The 22,142-nt window shown below is 38.8% G+C and overlaps 1 protein-coding gene across 2 annotated transcripts in view; it reads right to left on the bottom strand.

Moving 5' to 3' along the window:
* Positions 1–22,142, bottom strand: part of PPARGC1A (PPARG coactivator 1 alpha) — a 698,009-nt gene that overhangs the window by 589,691 nt on the left and 86,176 nt on the right. The gene's annotated exons all lie outside the window — the stretch shown is intronic.

Below are 22,142 nucleotides of genomic sequence, written 5' to 3'. Positions count from 1 at the left end.
TAAAGGGATTTTCTGTGGGCAATGACGCTGACCCTTTTCTCTAAGAATTAATACATGGCAAACTTTGGTTTGTATGACATTTCGGATGGGAAAACCCCTAGCAGAAATGAGGTGCACACACAAAGTGCTACGTTTAAAAGTGAAAGCACTGAAACCTTATCTTCCTGTCAAGCTGCTTCCAGGGAGGTTGCCCCTGGACCCACCTCCAATCTTGCAAGAGGCAAAGGTCTTGCACTTCTCCCTCACACCATGACATCCTGTTCTTACATGGTTTTTCTCTAGTTCCTCAGGTTAGTAATAGTCAAGCATTTTTTCCAAGTATAATAAGAAAAGAAGAAAGAAAAACAAAAGAAAACGTTTAGACTTACCTCTGATGAGGAAACTGAGCTTTCCTGAGAGCAAATAATTACACTTCTGCTATATGATTATTCGTTTATGTATTTCTGTGTGAATATACATATATATGTGAATACGTGTGGACCCATATACATGTAGACCCATATACATGTATGCATTAGAGAGTTGTAAAGGTTGCATTAGACATTGTACATGAAATGAATAGAATACCCAACAGCTAGTAAGCTCTCAATAAATGTTAGCTACAGTTACTATCATGATTGAATTATATCACAGCATCTGGCACGGTGCTTGACACATGTCAATACTCAATAAATAGCAGATGAGTGAATTATTACTAACCCTCACCATATACCCATATATACAAGGAGACTAAGGCACAGAGAAGGTGCCTTTCATAACTTACCCAGCGCAACACTTTTACCACATGCTAAATATCGGATGTGAACCAGATCTGTTTGAGTCCGAAACCCTGGCCTTTCTCAGTACTCCCTGCAGATCCTACCATAACAACCTAATGCAGAGATGGCATTGAAAAAACAAAGAAAAAGTAATTGATTGATTTCAAGTTGCAATGGGACTTTGAAAGACTATAAAGCCTACCATGAAAATAAAGGGGGGGAAAAAAACCTTCCAAGTTATTTAAAAATATGTTCCCAAGATTTCTCAATATTGTACAACTGACTGTAAAAAGTTAACATTCAAAATCACAAATGTATTCTCTGCCCAGTGACATTTCCTTCTTTCCTAATGAATTTGTATTTAAGAGGAAAAGTCCAAAATGGAAATAATGGCAATGATTGAGTAATTCATACCTCAGCACTAAGTTAGCAATGAATTAAATCTACCCAGCAATATACAGAAACCAGTCATCTGCCCCTGTATTTATTTTATTTCATTTCATTTCCTGCATCTTGTATATTCCCCAAAGCAATTCTTCGCAGTAATTTTACCTTCCATGCACAAATCTAATAATCCCTCTTGTTCTTAAGCATCACAGGTGCAGCTGTATTGTTATTAGATTATTAAATGTACATCAGATAAATTCCAGTTGGGCTGTGTTCTCCAAAATGCCTTTTTTCCCAATCACATATTTCCTATTTTTTCATAAGTAAACACTGAGGTCTTTATTAGCAATAGTTATTTTTTAATATATGCTTCAACTTTTCTTCTTATACATTTTGTCGCTAATCACAGGATTTAGCCTCCTATGCACATTCACGACTCTGTAATCTTAACAAGCTATATGCAGATGATTGACAGATAATACTTGACAGCTTCAAAATTAGAGAATATACAATGAAAATTTTAGAACAGCCAGATCACTTAGTATGCTAGGCTTCCAGTTTTGGCTTTTCTCCTAATCATCAACTTGTGGAGAGGAAGTAAGGGAAAGCAAGGAGCTAAACATTCCCTCACTCTCTGGCCTACTGGATGAAAACCACCAGGCTTGAACCAGCCTGAAAGAATCATCAGTCAGAAATTATCTAGCCAAGAGTTGAAATGTACGCCATCAAAATATTAAGTCAAAAATATGATTCTTTGGCACTTAAACCAAAACACCATCATCTCCTTCCCAGAGCCAGCCAAAATGTGCTTTTCACAAATTTTATTCCGTTTCATTCACTGAAGACAGTTCTCGTTTATGTAGTTTGCTCCTTAAATCTCTAATGAGAAAAGAAGTCATGTCATGTTTATTGAAATGATTAGGCCAATTTTTATTGACTTTGTGCAATTTATGTGGGAGCTGAAATTTACCTGAAGCCTTTCTATTCTGGAAAGAATTGATTGGTGACTTTTTTCCTACTATATTTGACTCAACTACCAGTGATCTAGCAAAGAAAAGAAGTTTGCTGTCTGTTTCACTTCCTTTATCTTCTATATTAAACCTCCCCACAATACAACGAACAACAAGTATTTTTTCCTCTGTTTCAAGAGAATTGGGTGACACACAACTCATACCAATTAAACTAGTAGCATAAAAGGTTTTGGACGTTCCAAAGTCCATGCCTACCCAAACAGATGCTACTCAAAAAACTTGAACCTGGTTCAAAGTTTTCTATACTGCTCTCCCCAAGACCTAAATTCTGATGCTGTTTTCTGTCAACACCCCCATTGCAATGAATTAGAAACCAACAAAACCTAACACAGGCGGCTCTTCTTAGAGGTTCCCACTGATACAACGCCATAGAGAGGACTTTGTTCTCTGAAAGAGAAACAAGTATTTTCCACCCTTTTCTGCAACTTCCGAATCTGATGATGCTTTCAAGGTGACAACTATGCTGAGATTCCTTCCAGGGACATTTATGAAGGGAGAAATAAGTGACTTCAGTATTATTTTATGTACACGCTTGTGGAAAAAACACAAAGCTGTGTGTTTTTAAACTCCTGCTCTCTTCTGGTGTGTATGTTCAAAATAGATCATAATGGATAAAATTGTTCAAATGTGACTTTCCTCCTTCTGAAAAGCAATTGCTGTCAAGAGAAGCATTTGGGTTAATGATTCGTAATCACTAGTAAGAGCCTAAGGGTGAGCAACCACCACTGTGTAAGGAAAAGTGGGCACCCCAGGAAGAAATGGGGGAGGGGACTCCTCAGGAAAATCACAGGGGAAGACGCTAACCCTGCATTTCCACCATCAAAGAAATGTATACTAAATAGCCATAACGAGGCCAAATGATTCCCAAGAACTATATTATTTAGTCTAGAATCAGGGTTGAAAGAGCAGACACAGAAAGAAAAGTTCTGATCCTCAACACCCATCTTGACTTAAAAGGCATTATTTAAAAGTTTAAGTATAATGGGCTCACACACTAGAAAATTCCGAATGAAATGGGCTTTGCAATGAGCTCTGATATGTGAAGAATCTGGTTAACTAAGCTAAGCTACCCTGATTGCAATTATGAAAAATGAGAGTCATTCCAAATTAATGCAAATAATAATAAGTGATTTAGGAGGAACAGTGGGAAGATATCAGGGACATCTTAAAATGCCTAAAGATGTCTTTTTCTTTTTCGCCTGCTTAGAAATAGAAGTTAATTTCTATAAACATTCTTATGGAGTGGGCATGCATTACTATCTAAACCGCTGCCTTAATGAACGTATTGTTGTAGTTTCTTTGTTGCTAGAGAAAAAATAATAATGAGGCAAACCTGCCCATTTTCCAGCTCCTTTAGTGCTTGATGAGGTAGGTGGTGCTTTGTAACAAGACAGTGTTACCAGAAATTGTAAAACACTCCAATAAACAGGGACAATCGTTGCCATCATATGCCAGTCCCTCCCAGGGTGCAGCTAGGAAATCCGACCTTTTATTCGAAGGACACAATATCATCGCTATCCAACACACCCTTTATCTGTACACTAACCTATGGTTGCTACATGAAGAGAGAAAGGAAAAGATATCAACATTATATAAGTAAGGTTTTCTAAAAATATCTTCCTACAACTTGCCAAAATGACTGAGATCTAATTCATTCTCAAGTCACAGAAACCTCAGTGCTTTGCTGTATGTTAAGATGTGAGACGTGAATCGTCTTAACCAACTGGGTGAAATGTGAACTGAAAACTACAGTAAGAAGGAATGAATTCTGAACTCTATTTGCATCAGAACTGGACTCCTTCAACTCAGACTCAGCAATCTGGTAAAGGAGCAATTTTGAAGTACTATACAATTTTAGGGCAGCAATCGTGAAATATAGCTGTGATGGGACAGTTGCAGAAGGTTAACAGATACTTTCAACAAGTGATAAAGATATTTTGTAGTCATGGTAACCTGCATGCAAATTTAAAACATTAAAAAAAAAAAAAATCTCCCCTTTCCCCTGATATCACTTATAGTTTTCTATTTTCCATAGATCCTTGTCTGAAGCTGGGTAACTAAGATTCCAGCTATAATGGTATCATATTTGGGGGGTTCTCTCTTCAAGGTGGACTTCATAATTTGAGGGCACATTCCCTGAATGAGGACTTTTAAAATAGCAATATATTATTCTATACATTTGTACATATAACTTATACCACACAACATATGAAAAAGACCTTTAGGTGGCCTGTTTCCAATGGGCTGTGCAATAAACTGATTAATATTTTAATTAATTTCTTAAGCGCTACACTAAAGGGAGGTAGTTGAAACCTAGCATGCATGAAAGACAGGACTTTCCTCGGGACAAAAATTAAGAGACACATCCACCAGGAGATGCGGAAGAAACGGAGAGTGAATGGGAGGGAGATGGCAATTTTCTTGAGGCCTGTTAACTCAGTTTCTTTCAAACCATTTTATTCTCTCCTTTGAAATGAGCAGACACACAGAGTCTCCTGACAATGGAATGGAAACAAGTCAGAGATCCCAAGGCTCACTCTGCCGTATCTCCAACCTCCCACGAGCACCCCATCTGGCTCTGACAGCCACCATTTCAGAAGGGGACTGAAGCCCAGGCCCACTAATTATCTCTTCCCAAGGCCACTGAATTTAAAGATATCAGCAAATTTGAGATCAGCATTACTGGAGAAAAAAGACTGGAAGAGCAGGGTGAGAACGTGGATAATGGTCACCTCCTTCTTTTTGTGTATTTCTGTTTGGTCAGTGTTTTAATTAAACATGTACATCACTCTCACATCGCTAAAAAGCCATCAAAATTATTTTTTAAAACTAGTCTAACAGCTTCCCACCTCATGTTCAAACTCTGAGAATAGCTGCTTGATGAGGGATAAGGAAACATTTTCTCAGATCATTTTCACTGGTAAGGCCAAGGAGTTGGGGGAATGGCATCCGAGACATGGAGGTTACAAGTAAATTAATTTGAATTAGAATAATAACAATGCTTTACATCCTAAATGCATTTTCCAATCACTATCTCATTTGTCCTTATTATAACCCTATGAAGTAGTTAAGAGAAGCAGTACAATCCCCAGTTTCTACATGAGAAAATTGAAGCTCAGAGGAAACAGAAAAAAAAAAAAATGCTCAGGGTCACACAGAGAAAGAAATATAAAACATCAAATTCATTCACTTTTTAAAAACATGAGAGCTGGGAGCGTGCCATGCTTTTTTAACACCCTGCAAAGCTGTAGCTATAAATGCAGCAAGAAGAATTTTGGCATATTTGCTGTTGCATAATTATTCAAGAAGGCACAACTGCCCCATCAACACATTTGACTAAGTCACCATGAAGAAAGGCAGCCAAGACTTTCGTGCCCGCCAACCCCCTGAGTTATCAGGGGCTTGGCAAGTCACGATCACATCCTATGGCTCCATGTCACCTGCAGTGTGAGATGACTCCACCAGCAGAAAGTGGAGGGTAGTAGGTGGGCTCCCACAGTAGTAAGTAATGTGCTTGCTATCTCCTTTTCAATCACTGTGATTCCATCGAAGAGAAAGGCTTGGCTTGGGGATAATAAGTCTTTACATTAAACTTCCAAGACTTAAGACTCTTTTAACAAAGGAAAAACAAGCTTCAGGCGAATAGCCTTCAGCAGGCAACAGCGTCTAGCTAAAGATGTTAACTTTTGGTGTTCTTTTAACATTTTTTTTTTTTTTTTTTTTTACTTATTTGTCTATCTACAGCAAGTGATACCAGTTTTCCATTTAAAATGGTGACAAAATTTTTCCTACAAATAAATTTCCAGAGCTTATAAAAAAGTGAAATAAATATATTAGATTAAGCCACATGAAACTTCTAGTATTTATTTTAAATTAGAAATGGTCAAAAATGGGCACTTTCATATGGTTTGGCCTAATGGATGAATAATAGGTAGTAAATAATAGCGATGGTGTATAGACAAGACAGAACATATTTACATAGATAGATATGACACATAGGGAGACATATACAAATAACAGAAAAAGAGTAGAAGAATGACTTCAAATTGAAAAGACTTGTTATTAGGATGATCATAGTATTAAGATAGAATGGGAGTATTAGTATTAAATTAAGAATGGGAGTCCCATTCTTCAGAACAATACCCTTAAGCTATGACAATTTGACTCTCCACTCAATCCAGGCGAAGGCATCTGGCTTCACTGTAGATTGGATCTCACTCTGGCCCAAGGCCAGCCACAAGGGAGAATTACATGCTCCAGACTCCTAAACACATCAGCCAGAGAGCAGAAATAAGACCACAGGACATCCCACTCCATTCTCTTTTCATCTTCCTCTCAGTTTCTCCCGTCCCTCCCTTTTTTTTTTTTTTTTTTGAGTAAGTTCTGGGATCCATGTGCAAAACGCGTAGGTTTGTTGCACAGGTATACATGCACCATGATGGTTTGCTGCACCCATCAACCCATCATCTAGGTTTTAAGCCCTGTATGCATTAGGTATTTGTCCTAATGCTCTCCCTCCCCTTGCTCCTCACCCCCGACAGGCCCTGGTGTGTGATGTTCCCCTCCATGTGTCCATGTGTTCTCACTGTTCAACTCCCACCTACAAGTGAGAACACATGGTGTTTGACTTTCCATTCCTGTGTTAGTTTGCTGAGGATGACGGTTTCCAGCTTCATCTATGTCCCCACAAAGGACATGAACTCATTCTTTTTTATGGCTGTATAGTATTCCATGGAGTATATGTGCCACATTTTCTTTATCCAGTCTATCATTGATGGGGATTTGGGTTGGCTCCAAGTCTTTGTTATTGTAAATAGTGCTGCAATAAACATGTATGTGCATGTGTCTTTATAGTAGAATGATTTATAATCCTTTGGGTTCCCATATCTCATATAACTTATATTAAACCATACATGAAATACACAGACCCTCTTTGATCTATCAGAAACCATTTTATCCCACCTTCAAGCTTTACGCAACTTTCTGTCCCCAATATACTTCCTACAAAACAGTCAAGTTGCTTAGAGCTTTGCAAAGGGTCTGAGTGGTGGTAGCTACCTATCCTTCACTTGTACCATCTCTAGCCCCCACCCACTGTCTTCTCCAAGGAGCTGACAAAATATCTCCTGAAAAACCTCCAAGAAGTATAAGAGGAAAAGGAAAAGGTGGGGGTGAGGGGAGAGTCCCTGAGTCAGATACGAAGACAGGAACCTTCTCCCTTCATAAATGCAACATGGAAAGTCAGTAGGGGTAGGGTGCGGCGTCTCATGCCTATAATCCCAGCACTTTGAGAGGCCAAGGCGGGAGGATCACCTGAGGTCAGGACTTCAAGACCAGCCTAGCCAACATGATGAAACTCCATCTCCATGAAAATTTAAAAAAATAAAATAAATTTAAAATGGCCAGGCATGGCGGTGTGTGCCTATAGTCTCAGCTACTCAGGAAGCCGAGGCAAGAGAATCATTTGAACCTGGGAGGCAGAGGTTGCAGTGAGACCGGATCATGCCACTACACTCTAGCCTGGGCAAAAGACCAAGACTCTGTCTCAAAAAAAAAAAAAAAAAAAAGTAGAATGAATTAAGGTTGCCTCTCTTCTGAAACTCCCTAGTGCTACTTATGGAAGGCACACCAATAAAGTTTCATCTCTCTTGCCTCCTGAGTCTGAGAGGAGCATATGTGTTTCCGACTTGTTCAAGCTCCAGCTCATTCCACTCACCCCAGGCAGCCACTAAACTAAGGCACATGAGCTACACTCTACTTCCGAGTCTTTCGCTGACCAACTTTGCGACCTTGAGCACCTCATTTAACTCATTGGCTTTGAGTTTACTTAAATGCCAAATAAGGGAGTTTACCTAAATCAGTGGTTCTCAAAGTTGGTTCCACATTAGAATCACCTGAAGAGCTTTATAAACAAATGCCCACACCAGGGCTCACACCTAAAAATCGTTGGCTAGGTTCCTGTGTGCCAGGCATCTGTAGCTTTTTAAAACTTCCCAGGTGGTTCTGCTATGCAGCTAGGGTTGAGGATCTCCAGCTTAAATCAACTCTAAGGTTCTTTCTAGCCCTGACAGTCTTTGAGTCCTTAATGCTAACTCAGGGGCTGGTAGCCTTTTCTTGTTTCCATTTGTTCTACACAGCCCTTATCAGTAAACACTTTTGCCTTGGCTACACTTGCAGTTCTTAGTCTTATCCAGAGAACTCCCCACACCAAAGATCTGAAGTTTATTTTTCTACCGAAAATAACTTTTGAGTTTGGTGGAAAATACAGGCTTTGTAGCTACACAGGCCTGGTTTTGAATCCCAGTGTGGTAATCTTGAGCAAGCTACTTTATTAATCTCTCTAAGCCTCAACCTTCTCATCTCCAAAATGGGGATAATAATAGCTATTTCATGTATCCTTGTGAAGAGTGAACGTATGCAAAGTACAAATTCTGAATAAATGTTAGTTACCGCTTCCTTCCGACAACTTGGAGGTGAAGGAGGTTCTGTGCTCACAGAGCAGAGAGCTGGGGTAAAGTCGGGCTGAATTTCTAGAATCCTTAAGAGCAATCTTTGGCTAAGCAGATCAACACCAGCCCGGGAGACACTTAAAGCTTCAGAGCTCTGACTCCCTGCCATGAGCAGCGTCTTCCCTCCCATCGGTTGCAGAGAAGCAGAAACACAGTCCAGTTCTACATTCTGGAAGGGAGAAGCTACAAGTGTGAACTCACAAAACTGCAAGCCATAAGATAAGTAGGCCAGTCCCGGACTCCTGCGGCCTAAGCAGCAGGAAAAGGGAGGCTAATGGTCAAAGGGACCTAATGAGGAAACAGTTGGGTCTGGCGACACTGGGGCAAAGAGGTGTCTGCAGCAGATGGAGGAGGAAAAAGATGAGCAAAATAGAGGATATTTGCCCTTTCCAGCTTTGGCAGGGCCATGGAAAGAATTTCTCAGACCACTGAGATTAAGCAGCAAGGAAAATGTTCAGCACTAAAGCTGTGAGTAAGACTGCTTTTCAAAATTAGCTTTTCCTATCAATGCATATTTAGGCATAGGAATAAAGCTGGAAGGAAACATGCTAAAATGTTAATATCGTTTGTCTCTAAATATTGAACTTCTGGGTCATTTCTAGGCTCTTCCTTATATATTTCTGCAGACTGCAAATCTATAATGAATAAAAATGTCTTTTACTATCAGAAAACAAATTGAAAGGAAGAAATGAGGCATGTTATACAAATTTATAAACGAGAGACAAGGGACAAGGCTGTGGGTGGAAAGAAGGAGAGCAGAGGATTAAGATATCAAAAGACAGCTGTGTTTTTAAGAATAGATCAAATAAAAAAATTGATAGGTTGCCCATTCATGAGACTATATATCTAGGGTACTGAGGTCAGAATTTGCCACTGCAAATAGCAAGTAATCTGCAGTCTTTATTTTCACCTTTTTCACTTTCCGTGTTGACACTGGCTTTTCCAGTGTTTTGGAACCTGGCAATTGCTATGTGATAGCAAACACAAATAAACCATTGAGGAACAGCGATGCAAATTCTCTAGCAAAGGCACCTAGCACTGAGCACAGACACACAGAAATCAAAACAAAACCAAGGAGGCACTGATATTTCTTAAAACACCACTTGTCAGTATTTTCCAATCCAAAATACATGAAACCTCATACAGGATGTCATAGATTTCTAAGAGGTGATCCCAGATATCAGAGTTAAAATTTTCCTACAACATTCAAACTGCTTCCTGTGGCTAAAAGATGATGGTTAACACCCCTGGGAGGGACAGATATTTCCATGTAGAAAAGCCTCCATTTCACTGACCCAAGTTGGTATTTCTTTTCTTCTATCTGCATCTATCCCTGGCTGCTGGTCTAGACTCACTCAGGGAAAGTTAGAGAACAGTCCAATCCTGTCACTCTATATTTTGAAACCTTTCCATGTGGCCTGGTTGCCAGGAATCATGAAGAAACCTTGTGTCCTCACAGTGGGGAACATCGCACACTGGGGTCTATCAGAGGGTGGGGGTGGAAGTAGGGAGAGGATCAGAGAAAACAACTAAAGGGTTCTAGGCTTAATACCTGAGTGATGGAATAATCTGTATAACAAACCCCATGACACAAGTTTACCTATGTAACAAACCTGCACGTGTACCCTTGAACTTAAAATAAATGTTAAAAAAAAAAAAAATGGGCAAAGGATCTGAATAGACATTTCTCTAAACGAGATATACAAACAGCCAATAAGCACACGAAAAGATGCTCAGCATCACTGAGTCATTAGGAAAACGGAAATCAAAAACACGAGATGCCACTTCACACCCACTAGAATTGCTAGAATCAACAAGCCAGATACTAACAAGTGTTGGCAAGGATGTGGAGAAATTGAAACCCTCATACCATGAAGATGGGACTGTAAAAATGTGCACTATTCATTTGAGGAACTGCCAGACTGGAACAGATTAAACATGGTGTTACCACATGACCCAACAATTCCACTCCTAAGTATATGCTCAAGAGAAATGAAAACATGTGTCCACATGAAAACTTGCACCTGCGTGTTTATAGCGGCATTATTAGTAATAGCCAAAAAGCAGAAATAACTCAAATGTCCACCAACCCCCCACCCTAAAAAAAAAAAGAAAAAGAAACCTATGTCCACCACCCACCCTGTCAGGTTGGGATATGTGGGGGCTTTCTGGGAAAATAACCGAATATCCACCACTAAAACTCCAGGTTGATTTTCTTTTCCCAAGACATTTTTAATCTGGCCCCAAATGTGAGGTTTTGAAGAAAATAGTATCATTAAAAAGGAAAATCAGGTTGAGGTGGGTGAAGGTTAGGGTTAGGGTTTGTGAAATGTAGACTCCACACATTTCAATTAAATGGTACATTGATCCATGTCCCAAACTGTACTGAGATCTGCTCAAAGTCCGATTTGTCAAGTTTATCTGCCACCACTTGGATTCGAGATGACAGACTGAGTTATAAATCCAATTCAAGGTGGGACTTACACTGTGCAGTGTACCAAATTTTATCAAAATCAGTCAGCTTCTCTAAGAGTCGAACAGGGCATAGAGACCAAAAAGGCAGTTAAAAAGGAAAATGTCACATTAACTAGTTGAAGCAAGAATCATGCTCACATCCATCATTTGTGCATCAATTCATTCAACAAATATTTATTAAGCACTTTCTCTATACCAGCCAGCACAGTACAAGCTGGGGATATGGTCAATCACAAGGTAGACGATAGAGCTTATATTATGGTGGGAGGAGGTGTGAGGGGAATAATTAAAGCTAGCAAAAACTGAGACTAGAGCCAGCATGGTAATAAAAAGGGTGTCATGACAGACCAAAATGGAGATAGCCCACTTTAGACTGGGCTCACAGGGAAGCTTTCTCTGAAGGGAGGTATTTGGGTTCAGGTGGAAGAGTGAGATGAAAGTAGCCCTATTAAGAGGCACAGAATCATGTCCCAGGCAAAAGCAAGCACAAACCCAAACTCCTAAGTGGGACCTGCCATGGTCTTGGACAGACAGGGGGCCAAGGGTGAAGAGGAGAGGCAGAACAGAACCACAGTGACTTGCCATACCAAATGGTTACTAGTGATATTGTGGGTAACATTGTCAGAAATCATTTGCGCACACTGTGCAAAATGGCAGACACTGCACCAGGAAAAAAAAAAAAAAAAACTGCACACTTCTCTTTTCTGTAATGGCTTTCCATTCACACATTAAAGAACACCTAACAGCCCATACATTTTCCTTCCCTTTGGGAAATTATCATTAAAGATTATCATCAACATCATTAAGGAACTTTGAAGTATGATACATAGTTTCTAATGCATTTAGCACACATAAGCATATACGGTTCCCACCATAGACAGGACAACAGCCTTCCATCAAACAAGTGAACTCGGAAAACAATCAGGTATTTACTGCAAGTCCTATGGAGCAAATGACACTTGGGCAATTCAGCCCTGTAGGGGGTGAAGAGGGGAGCTTGCCGAAGTGGTCAGCATTTCACAAAAGCCTGTCACATCAAGGACAAATCCAATCAGCTCCATGGATAGGTCAATCTTCAGGCAGTCAAAAGAATGTGCCCAATTGAATAAAGCATCCTTCCATTTCCCAATCGCCCAAAAAGTTGTAAATTTTATGAAATTCCAGTCTTAAAGTTTTAAGCCATTTTCGAGCCATTCGGAAAATAAAACGAATTGCAAGGGAGTTTTCCTAACTAGCTCACTGATCTTTCCGTTGTCATGTCAGGATGGAAGAATTCACCATTTGACTAAAGGTCAATGTTCTAGAAATATTTATGGGTGACTAAAAAAGGAAGACTATTAGGGAAATACTTATTCATTACCTTCACTACTATATGGTTAGCTGCATGAAGTACCAGACATACCTACACGATGAAGTTGCCTACCTTTCCATGATCATACATCCATTTGTTACGTGTTGTATTTGTAGGTTAGGGGTCCTTCTCATGGTGAGGTTAAGGATACCCCTTTTGAGGAAAATGACTAAATGTTGGTTACATTTTAAACTGTGCATGATTTTAATTCTCTGCAAGTAATGTTTGATGGATAAGTCTAAAATAAAATGGTCAAATGGTCTAACCTTTTAGCAATAAAATCGTGTGCAATAAAAATGCTACAGGGCACCAGTTACTGAACTGTCATGGACTGGAGAATTATTAGACCCCATAATTCCATACTGCAAAGCCAAATTTGTAGATTTTTTTCACGTGAAAAAAATATCTAGGAAATTAAATGGAAAGACCTGTAGTAATGAAATATTAAATGCAATTTCAAGTGCACAAAAAGGTCAGAAGCCAAGGGGGAAAAGAAAGAAAGATTTCTAGAACAACATTAATTTTATCACACTTTGAGTATGCCTAGGCTTAAATACCCCTAAAAGCCAATCAGGCCCAGACTGGGGCAGCAGGGCACGGGGTCAGGGAGGAAGCTAGAAAGGAGGTACCCAGAAATAGGCACAAGTAGAAGCCAAAAGTAAAAAACATAAATACATACCAAATAAATAAATAGAAAATATTTCACTTGTTTTCAATTTCCAAAGTTGAAGTTGTATTGCATAAACATGTATCAATCCCAGCAGAAAGGCATAAAAGCAAAAGCAAAATTCCTGGACTCCAACTACGGCATATCAGTTATACCTGAAGTTCAGCCTGATTCTTGGTTCCTTGCATGACTGCAATTCTGAGTTCCTGTTTTTAAATTCACTATAATTGACTTTCAATCCTGGCCAAAGAGAACACGTATCATAGGATAGTTTCATGGGCATTTGGAGTCAGTGAGTTGAGATGGGTCTGTGTGAAAAGTGTTACTGTCATTACAAGAAATCACTGAAAAAATGTAGCTTCAATTTCAGGATACAGCAGTGAAACTTCATTTCAGTAATAGGTATGTAATAAGTGGGGGATCCAGAGAAACTTTAAAAGCAATATTTTAAACCAAAAATTATTGTGTGACTAAAAGGGTCAAATGCTGACATCAGGACACCTTGAATTTGGGGAGGACATACTGTCTCTGTGGAATATTGTTCACAGTTGCACGCAGGGAAAACCTTTATTTTAACACGTAGCTAACTCTCCATGTACATTACTCACACAGAATGTACAATCTTTCTTTGAATATGCTACAGAAATAAGATAATCTGTAATTTATGATTGCTGCAGCTTTACAACCTAAACAACACATGATGAAATCTTGTTCTTTAAAATACTAATCTGGGCTGGGCGCGGTGGCTCACACCTGTAATGCCAGTGCTTTGGGAGGCCGAGGTGGGTAGATCACCCAAGGTCAGAAGTTCGAGACCAGTCTGGCCAACATGGTAAAACCCCATCTCTACTAAAAATACAAAAATTAGCTGGGCGTGGCTGCACATGCCTGTAGTCCCAGCTACTCAGGAGGCTGAGGCAGAAGAATCACTTGAACTCTGGAGGCAGAGGCTACAGGGAGCAGAGATCACACCACTGCACTCCAGCCTGGGCAACAGAGTGAGACTTCATCTCAAAATAAATAAATAAACAAATAAATAAAATACCAATCTGTGTAGTTGTAATGTTGGATAACAGAAAGAAAGATTTATATTTATAGCCAATTTTTACTTATCTTTACCCATTTATAAATTGTGCTACGACTTCAATAACCATGGTTAAAAAAAAAAATAATGTCATTCCTAACCACACTGCCTTTAACTGTAAAACAATTTCACCATAACGGATAACACTAAAATACTCCAAGAATAATCTATAAATGAATCCTGGATTACTAGTCAAAAGATGGTGGTTATAAATGATTACATGAAAGAGTTGATGTTACTTTGAAAATCTCAGAGTCTGTCTATGGATTTTGTATTTTATATGTAACATTTTATGAAGTGATTTTGCCCTTACATAATAGCTTTCATCTTCAAAGCACTTCACAAATATGAACTAGTTACATAAAAAGCTATATTACTGCAAAATCAGAAAATGGAAAAGCTGAAGTTCTCTTAGCAACCCTCACTCTCACACCTTCTATATGACTAATCTATAGCAAAGATTAGGTTTTTAAAAAACATGTTTAATTATCAATACTGCTTTTACAAAAACATCTAAAGGGTTAATAGAGTTTTATTGTACCAGGCAGTCCTTACTATTCATAAAAATCTGCCTTTGATGGAATTTGTTAAGTTTGAGAAAAATTAGACTTGTGTTGTGGTAAATCTTTGTCCCCTTCTTCTATTTCATGAAATCTGTCAAATATCAAGAAAGAGGTTATTCAACAAAGCTTTATCATATTAAAATCGAAAAGAAAACTTACATATGCATCAATAGGACATGGTTAAAGAAATTATGGCATGTCTATATGATATAATAATATCAAATATAAGATAGCCATTAACAATTATGTTTTTGAAGTTGATATCATGGATGTAGAGAGTAGAATAACAAATACCAGAGGCTGGAAAGGATGCATGGGTTGGAGGAGCTGACAAAGAGGGGTTGGTTAATAGGTAGAAACATACAGTTAGACAGATGGTATAAGTTCTAATGTTGGATAGCAGAGCAGGGTGACTATAGTTAGCAACAATGTATTGTGTATTTCAAAGTAGCTAAAAGAGAGAACATGAATTGTTCCCAACACATAGAAATTAGATAAATAGGCAAATAATCAAATACTGATCATTATACATTCTATGCATGTAACAAAATATCACATGGACCTCATAAATATGTAAAATATTATGTATCAAAATACAAAATTAAATAATAATTAGGTTTTGGAAAACATAGGAAAATTTTCACAATATATTAACTTTTAAAAGGTCACAAATTTATGCCCTGTGATGCCCATTATGAAAAAGAAATAATTGTCTATAAACATATAAGCAAATTGGATGAAATAAATGTGAGTGGTGGGCATATGTGTGGTTTTATTTCTTTCTTTGAACTTTATTATTTAAATTTTTATTATTTTTTTTTTTTGAGACAGAGTTTTGCTCTTTTTGCCCAGGCTGGAGTGCAATGGCACAATTCGGCTTACTGCTATCTTCACCTCCCGGGTTCAAGTGACTCTCCTGCCTCAGCCTCCCAAGTAGCTGAGATTACAGACGCACCCCACCACACCAGGCTAATTTTGTACTTTTAGTGAAGACAGGGTTTCACCATGTTGGCCAGGCTGGTCTCGAACTCCTGACCCCAGGTGATCCATCCATCTGGCCTCTGAAAGTGCTAGGATTACAGGCCTGAGTCACCATGCCTGGCCTATTATTTAAATCCTTATCAATAAAATATATAGTATTTTTTTTAAATCATGGGACATCAATGTTATTTAAAGGGAAACAAAATCATAAACCTTGCCCTTTAAGATCTCTTTGAGAGTTAACAGCACAGTATGTGGGAGTAACTCAAGGTGGAAGTTCAGGGTAGAAGGAAGTAAACCTTCAAGTGGGTCTTGAAGAAATGCAGTATTCACTAATAAAGAGAGCAGTCTAGACAGAGGGAATCACATATGCAGAGGCACAGAAGCAGGAGGCACGAGAAACAACAGGGAAGAGCCTCAGTGGAGCAAAGAATACGATCAGGAATCAAAGAAGATGATCATGGAGGTGGCACATGCCAGATTATGGAAGACCTTGATTACTGTAGGAAAGAGTCCAGCCTCATCCTTTTTGGATGATGTGTAGAGCATACCAGGAAAGGAGGCATGGAGACGTTAGATCAAGAAAGTAGTAAAATTAGTGGAGTCATTTAGCTCGCTGTGACTTCAGCAAGCAGAGGACTGGAAGGAAGACAAGATGAGAGTCAGTGATACCAGCTAGGAGATTCTGATGGGTTTAACCCAGGGAGGATCAGTGGAAACAGAAAGAAAAAGAGTTCCAGAGATAGTTAAGAAACAGAATCGATATGTCTTAATGGCCAGTTACATAGGGGTGAATAAGAAGAGTGTCTAACGTCCTTCCCAGGTTTCTAGACTGCGTAATTGACTGGACAGTGGTGGTGTTACCTAAATCAAGTGGATCTTGGCAAAAAGCCAGTGATTTGAGATGTGTAGAATTAAAGACGATTAAAAATAAACAGTAGGCTGCATGGATTAGTAAGTAAGTCATAAGTGAAGGGTAGAAGAAGAGATTTGAGAACACTCAGCACGTAGCTGTGTAGTTAAAAAAAAAAAAGGAATGGATGGAATCACCATAGAAGATTGGGCTAAACGAGGAAGGAGATCTGACAACTGAGACACATCATTTGGAGGCAGACACACAGAGCCTGCAGAGGAAACCAAGATGGAATGGTAAGACAGAGAAGTCATGGGAGCTGAGGAGCAGAGGCTTTCAAGAAGGGAGTGATCCCAGTTGTAAAATACTACAGAGATCAGGTAAGATACAGGCCAAAATGTGTCATTTAGGCTTCACAATACAAATCCTCATTGACCATTGCTACAGCGGTTTCAGTAGGTGGCATGAACAGGAGCTTATGGATAATTCAGATTTAAGGAGAGTGTGGCAACTCTTTCCACAAACTTAACCATGAACTGGGGAAGAAAGCACCAAAATTAGAGGTAAACAGAGGACCACCAAAGAAAGGTATTGATTGTTCATTAAAAGGAGACTAGCTGCAACTGCAGTAATGATTACCCAAGAAATGAAGTCATTGTTTTTCACCTAATAAAATTATAGTCATATAGCTATAACACCAAGATATGACAATACATGTCCAAATGCTTGCTCTTAAAACATCAGCATTATCTAGCTAAAATTCACACTTATAAGGTGTTTTGCTAGCACAAAAAAATCCTACAATCTCATTTCCAAAGTCTCACCTTAAATTGTGATGTTACTCAGGTAATTGAAAGAGTTGGCTAATATAAAGAATACAGTTTATAGCTACAAATAACGTGTACCAGGAATGGATTAACTGTTGTCTAGATTATCTGCTGAATGGCCAAGATGTTTTAAATTAGCTGTACAACTCTTTCAACATTAGGTAGATCTGAGGTTGATTAGATGAAAGTCCACTTTTACAGTACAAAGCAGTTAAAGAAGTTTACGAAGAAATTTATGAAACTTCATTTGTGTTGTGGTTCTCATTGGACTACCCAACTTAATGTTAGGAACTTCAATCCATATTGAGATAAAAGTCTATATCATCCTTTCCTTCCACTCACCTAGAAATATCAAATTCATTATATGTATTGGGATCCACAAAAAGATTTATTATTTCTAACCCAATAAATCTGCTTTTAGGAATTTATTACATAATAGGAGAAAATGCTATATGAACAAAATATTCACTCAGACATTATAAGAACAAAAACTTAGAGAAAACCTAAAAATTCAACAATGGGGAAGAAGTACATGAATTATGGACATTAACTTAATGGAATAATGTACAGTCACTAACTGCATGAAAGAAAGCTGAATAAAATTGTTCACTTTGACTGCAATCATATAATTATAAATTATACGTACAAACCAAAAAATTCTTAAAGATAACTCAAACTTGGGGGAAAATAAAGCTGTGTTGCAAGAATGAGGGAATAAGAATTGTTTGGGTTTCTTATTTCAAATGTTCCTTTAATGTTCTTATAAGAACTTTCAGAACTTAAACGGCAGGAAGTAAGGGAGGGAGGGGGAGAACAACTGGGGACCAAAACCAATGGAAAGGAAACTGCTACGTAAGAAAAAAAAGAATTCTGAAATGTATCTAGACATGTTTGTAGACTATTTGTAGACTGTGACTCATCTGTAGGCTCGGAAGCCCTGTTTAGAACTGATACAAGGTTAAATGTAGTTATCCATTTGCAAGTATGACTCATTCAAATGATACTGACAGGTACCTTGTTCTCTATACAGTCAGTGTCTGTAAATATTTTTTAAAAAATACTTTTTTCAAAAGGCAGCAGCACCAGTCAGGGGCTTATAGATAAAACTCCCATTTCCCTGGGACAGAGCACCTGGGGGAAGGGGCGGTTGTGGGCGCAGCTTCAGCAGACTTAAACGTTCCTGCTGCTGGCTCTGAAGAGAGCAGCAGATCTCCCAGCACAGTGCTTGAGCTCTGCTAAGGGACAGACTGCCTCCTCAAGTGGGTCCCTGACCCCCTTGTCTCCTGACAGGGAGACACCTCTCAGCAGGGGTTGATAGGCACCTCATGCAGGAGAGCTCCAACTGGCATCTGGCAGCTGCCTCTCTGTGAAGCTTCCAGAGGAAGGAATGGGCAGCAATCTTTGCTATTCTGCAGCCTCCGCTGTTGATACCCAGGCAAACAGGGTCTGGAGTGGACCTCCAGCAAACTTCAGCAGACCTGCAGCAGAGGAGCCTGATTATTAGAAGGAAAACTAACAAACAGAAAGGAATAGCATCAACATCAACAAAAAGAACATCCACACAGAAAGCCCATCCGAAGATCGCCAATATCAAAGAAAAAAGGTAGATAAATCCACCAAAGTGAGAAAAAAAACAGCACAAAAAAGCTGAAAATTTCAAAAACCAGAATGCCTCTTCTCCTTCAAAGGATCACAACTCCTTGCCAGCAAGGGAAAAAAGCTGGACGGAGAATGAATTTGCCCAATTGACAGAAGTAGGCTTCAGAAGGTGAGTAATAACAAACTCCTCCAAGCTAAAGAAGCATGTTCTAACCCAATGCAAGGAAGCTACGAACCTTCAAAAAAGATTAGAGGAATCGCTGACTAGAATAGCCAGTTTAGAGAACGTAAATGACCTGATGGAGCTGAAAAACACATCACGAGAACTTCGTGAAGTATACACAAGTATCAACAGCCAAATCAATCAAGCAGAAGAAAGGATATCAGAGATTGAAGATCAACTTAATGAAATAAAGTGTGAAGACAAGATTAGAGGGAAAAAAAATGAAAATGAATGTACAAAGCCTCCAAGAAATATGGGACTATGTGAAAAGACCAAACCTACATTTGATTGGTGTACCTGAAAGTGACGGGGAGAATGCAACCAAGTTGGAAAACACTCTTCCAGATATTATCCAGGAGAACTTCCCCAACCTAGCAAAACAGGCCAACATTCAAATTCAGGAAATACAGAGAACACTACAAAGATATTCCTTGAGAAGAGCAACCCCAAGCCACATAATTGTCAGATTCACCAAGGTTGAAATGAAGGAAAAACGGTTAAGGGCAGTCAGAGAGAAAGGTCGGGTTACCCACAGATGGAAACCCATCAGACTAACAGTGGATCTCTCTGCAGAAATCCTACAAGCCAGAAGAGAGTGGGGGCCAATATTCAACATTCGTAAAGAAAAGAATTTTCAACCCAGAATTTCATATCCAGCCAAACTAAGCTTCATAAGTGAAGGAGAAACAAAATCCTTTACAGCAAGCAAATGCAGAGAGATGTTATCACCACCAGGTCTGCCTTACAAGAGCTCGTGAAGGAAGCACTAAATATGGAGAGGAAAAACCAGTACCAGCCACTGCAAAAACATACCAAATTGTAAAGACCATTGATGCTAGGAAGAAACTGCATCAACTAACGGGCAAAATAACCAGCTAACATCATAATGACAGGATCAAATTCACACATAACAATATTAACTTTAAATGTAAATGGGTTAAGTGCCTCAATTAAAAGACACAGTCTGGCAAACTGGATAAAGAGTCAAGACCTATTGGTGTGCTCTATTCAGGAGACCCATCTCAGGTGCAAAGACACACATAGGCTCAAAATAAAGGGATGGAGGAATATTTGCCAAGCAAATGGAAAGAAAAAAAAAAAAAAGCANTTTTTGTAAAGATTAACAAAATAGATAGACCACTAGCCAGACTAATAAAGAAGAAAAGAGAGAAAACTCAAATAGACACAATAAAAATGATAAAGAGGATGTCACCACTGATCCCACAGAAATACACACTACCATCAGAGAATACTATAAACACCTCTATGCAAATGAACTAGAAAATCTAGAAGAAATGGATAAATTCTGGGACACACACACCCTCCCAAAACTAAGCCAGGAAGAAGCCAAATTCCTGAATAGATCAATAACATGTTCTGAAATTGAGGCAGAAATTAATAGCCTACCAACCAAAAAAAGCCCAGGACCAGATGGATTTACAGCCAAATTGTACCTGAGGTACACAGAGGAGCTGGTACCGTTACTTCTGAAACTATTCCAAACAACAGAAAAAGAGGGACTCCTCCCTAACTCATTTTATGAGGCAAGCATCATCCTGATACCAAAACCTGGCAGAGACACAATAAAAAAAAGAAAATTTCAGGCCAATACCCCTGATGAACATCAACACGAAAATTCTCAGTAAGATAATGGCAAACTGAATCCAGCAGCACATCAAAAAGCTTATCCACCACGATCAAGTCAGCTTCATCCCTGGGAAGCAAGGTTGGTTCAACGTATGCAAATCAATAAACATAATCCATCACATAAACAGAACCAATGACAAAAACCACATGATTATCTCAATAGATGCAGAAAAGGCCTTTGATAAAATTCAACACCCCTTCATGCTAAAAACTCTCAATAAACTAGGTATTGATAGAGTATCTCAAAATAATAAGAGCTATTTATGACAAACCCACAGCCAATATCATACTGAATGGTCAAAAACTGGAAGTATTCTCTTTGAAAACCAGCACAAGACAAGGATGCCCTATCTCACCACTCCTATTCAACATAGCACTGGAAGTTCTGGACAGGGCAATAAGGCAAGAGAAAGAAATAAAGCATATTCAAATAGGAAGAAAGGTTGTCTCTGTTTGCAGATGACATGATTGTATATTTAGAAAACCCCATCGTATCAGCTCAAAATCTCCTTAAGCTAATAAGCAACTTCAGCAAATTCTCAGGATACAAAGTCAACGTGCAAAATTCATAAGCATTCCTATACACCAATAACAGTCAAACAGAGAGCCAAACCATGAGTGAACTCCCATTCACAATTACTACAAAGAGAATAAAATACTTAGGAATCCAACTTACAAGGGATGTGAAGGACCTCTTCAAGGAGAACTACAAATCACTGCTCAAGGAAATAAGAGAGGACACAAACAAATGGAAAAACATTCCATGCTCATGGATAATAAGAATCAATATCATGAAAATGACCATACTGCCTAAAGTAATTTATAGATTCAATGGTATCCCCATCAAGCTACAACTGACTTTCTTCACAGAATTAGAAAAAACTACTTTAAATTTCATATGGAACCAAAAAGAGCCCATATAGCCAAGACAATCCTAAGCAAAAAGAACAAAGCTGGAGGCATCATGCTACCTGACTTCAAACTATACTACAAGGCAACAGTAACCAAAACAGCATGGTATTGGTTCCAAAACAGCATGGTACTGGTTCCAAAACAGATATATAGACCAATGAAACAGAACAGAGGCCTCAGAAATAATGCCACACATTTACAACCATCTGATCTTTGACAAATCTGACAAAAACAAGCAATGGGGAAATGACTCCCTATTTAATAAATGGTGTTGG

The sequence above is a fragment of the Rhinopithecus bieti genome, unplaced genomic scaffold, assembly GCF_001698545.2.
Source record: "Rhinopithecus bieti isolate Rb0 unplaced genomic scaffold, ASM169854v2 scaffold_1599, whole genome shotgun sequence".
Classification (NCBI taxonomy): domain Eukaryota; kingdom Metazoa; phylum Chordata; class Mammalia; order Primates; family Cercopithecidae; genus Rhinopithecus; species Rhinopithecus bieti.
This window is presented reverse-complemented; position numbering and strand designations above follow the sequence as displayed.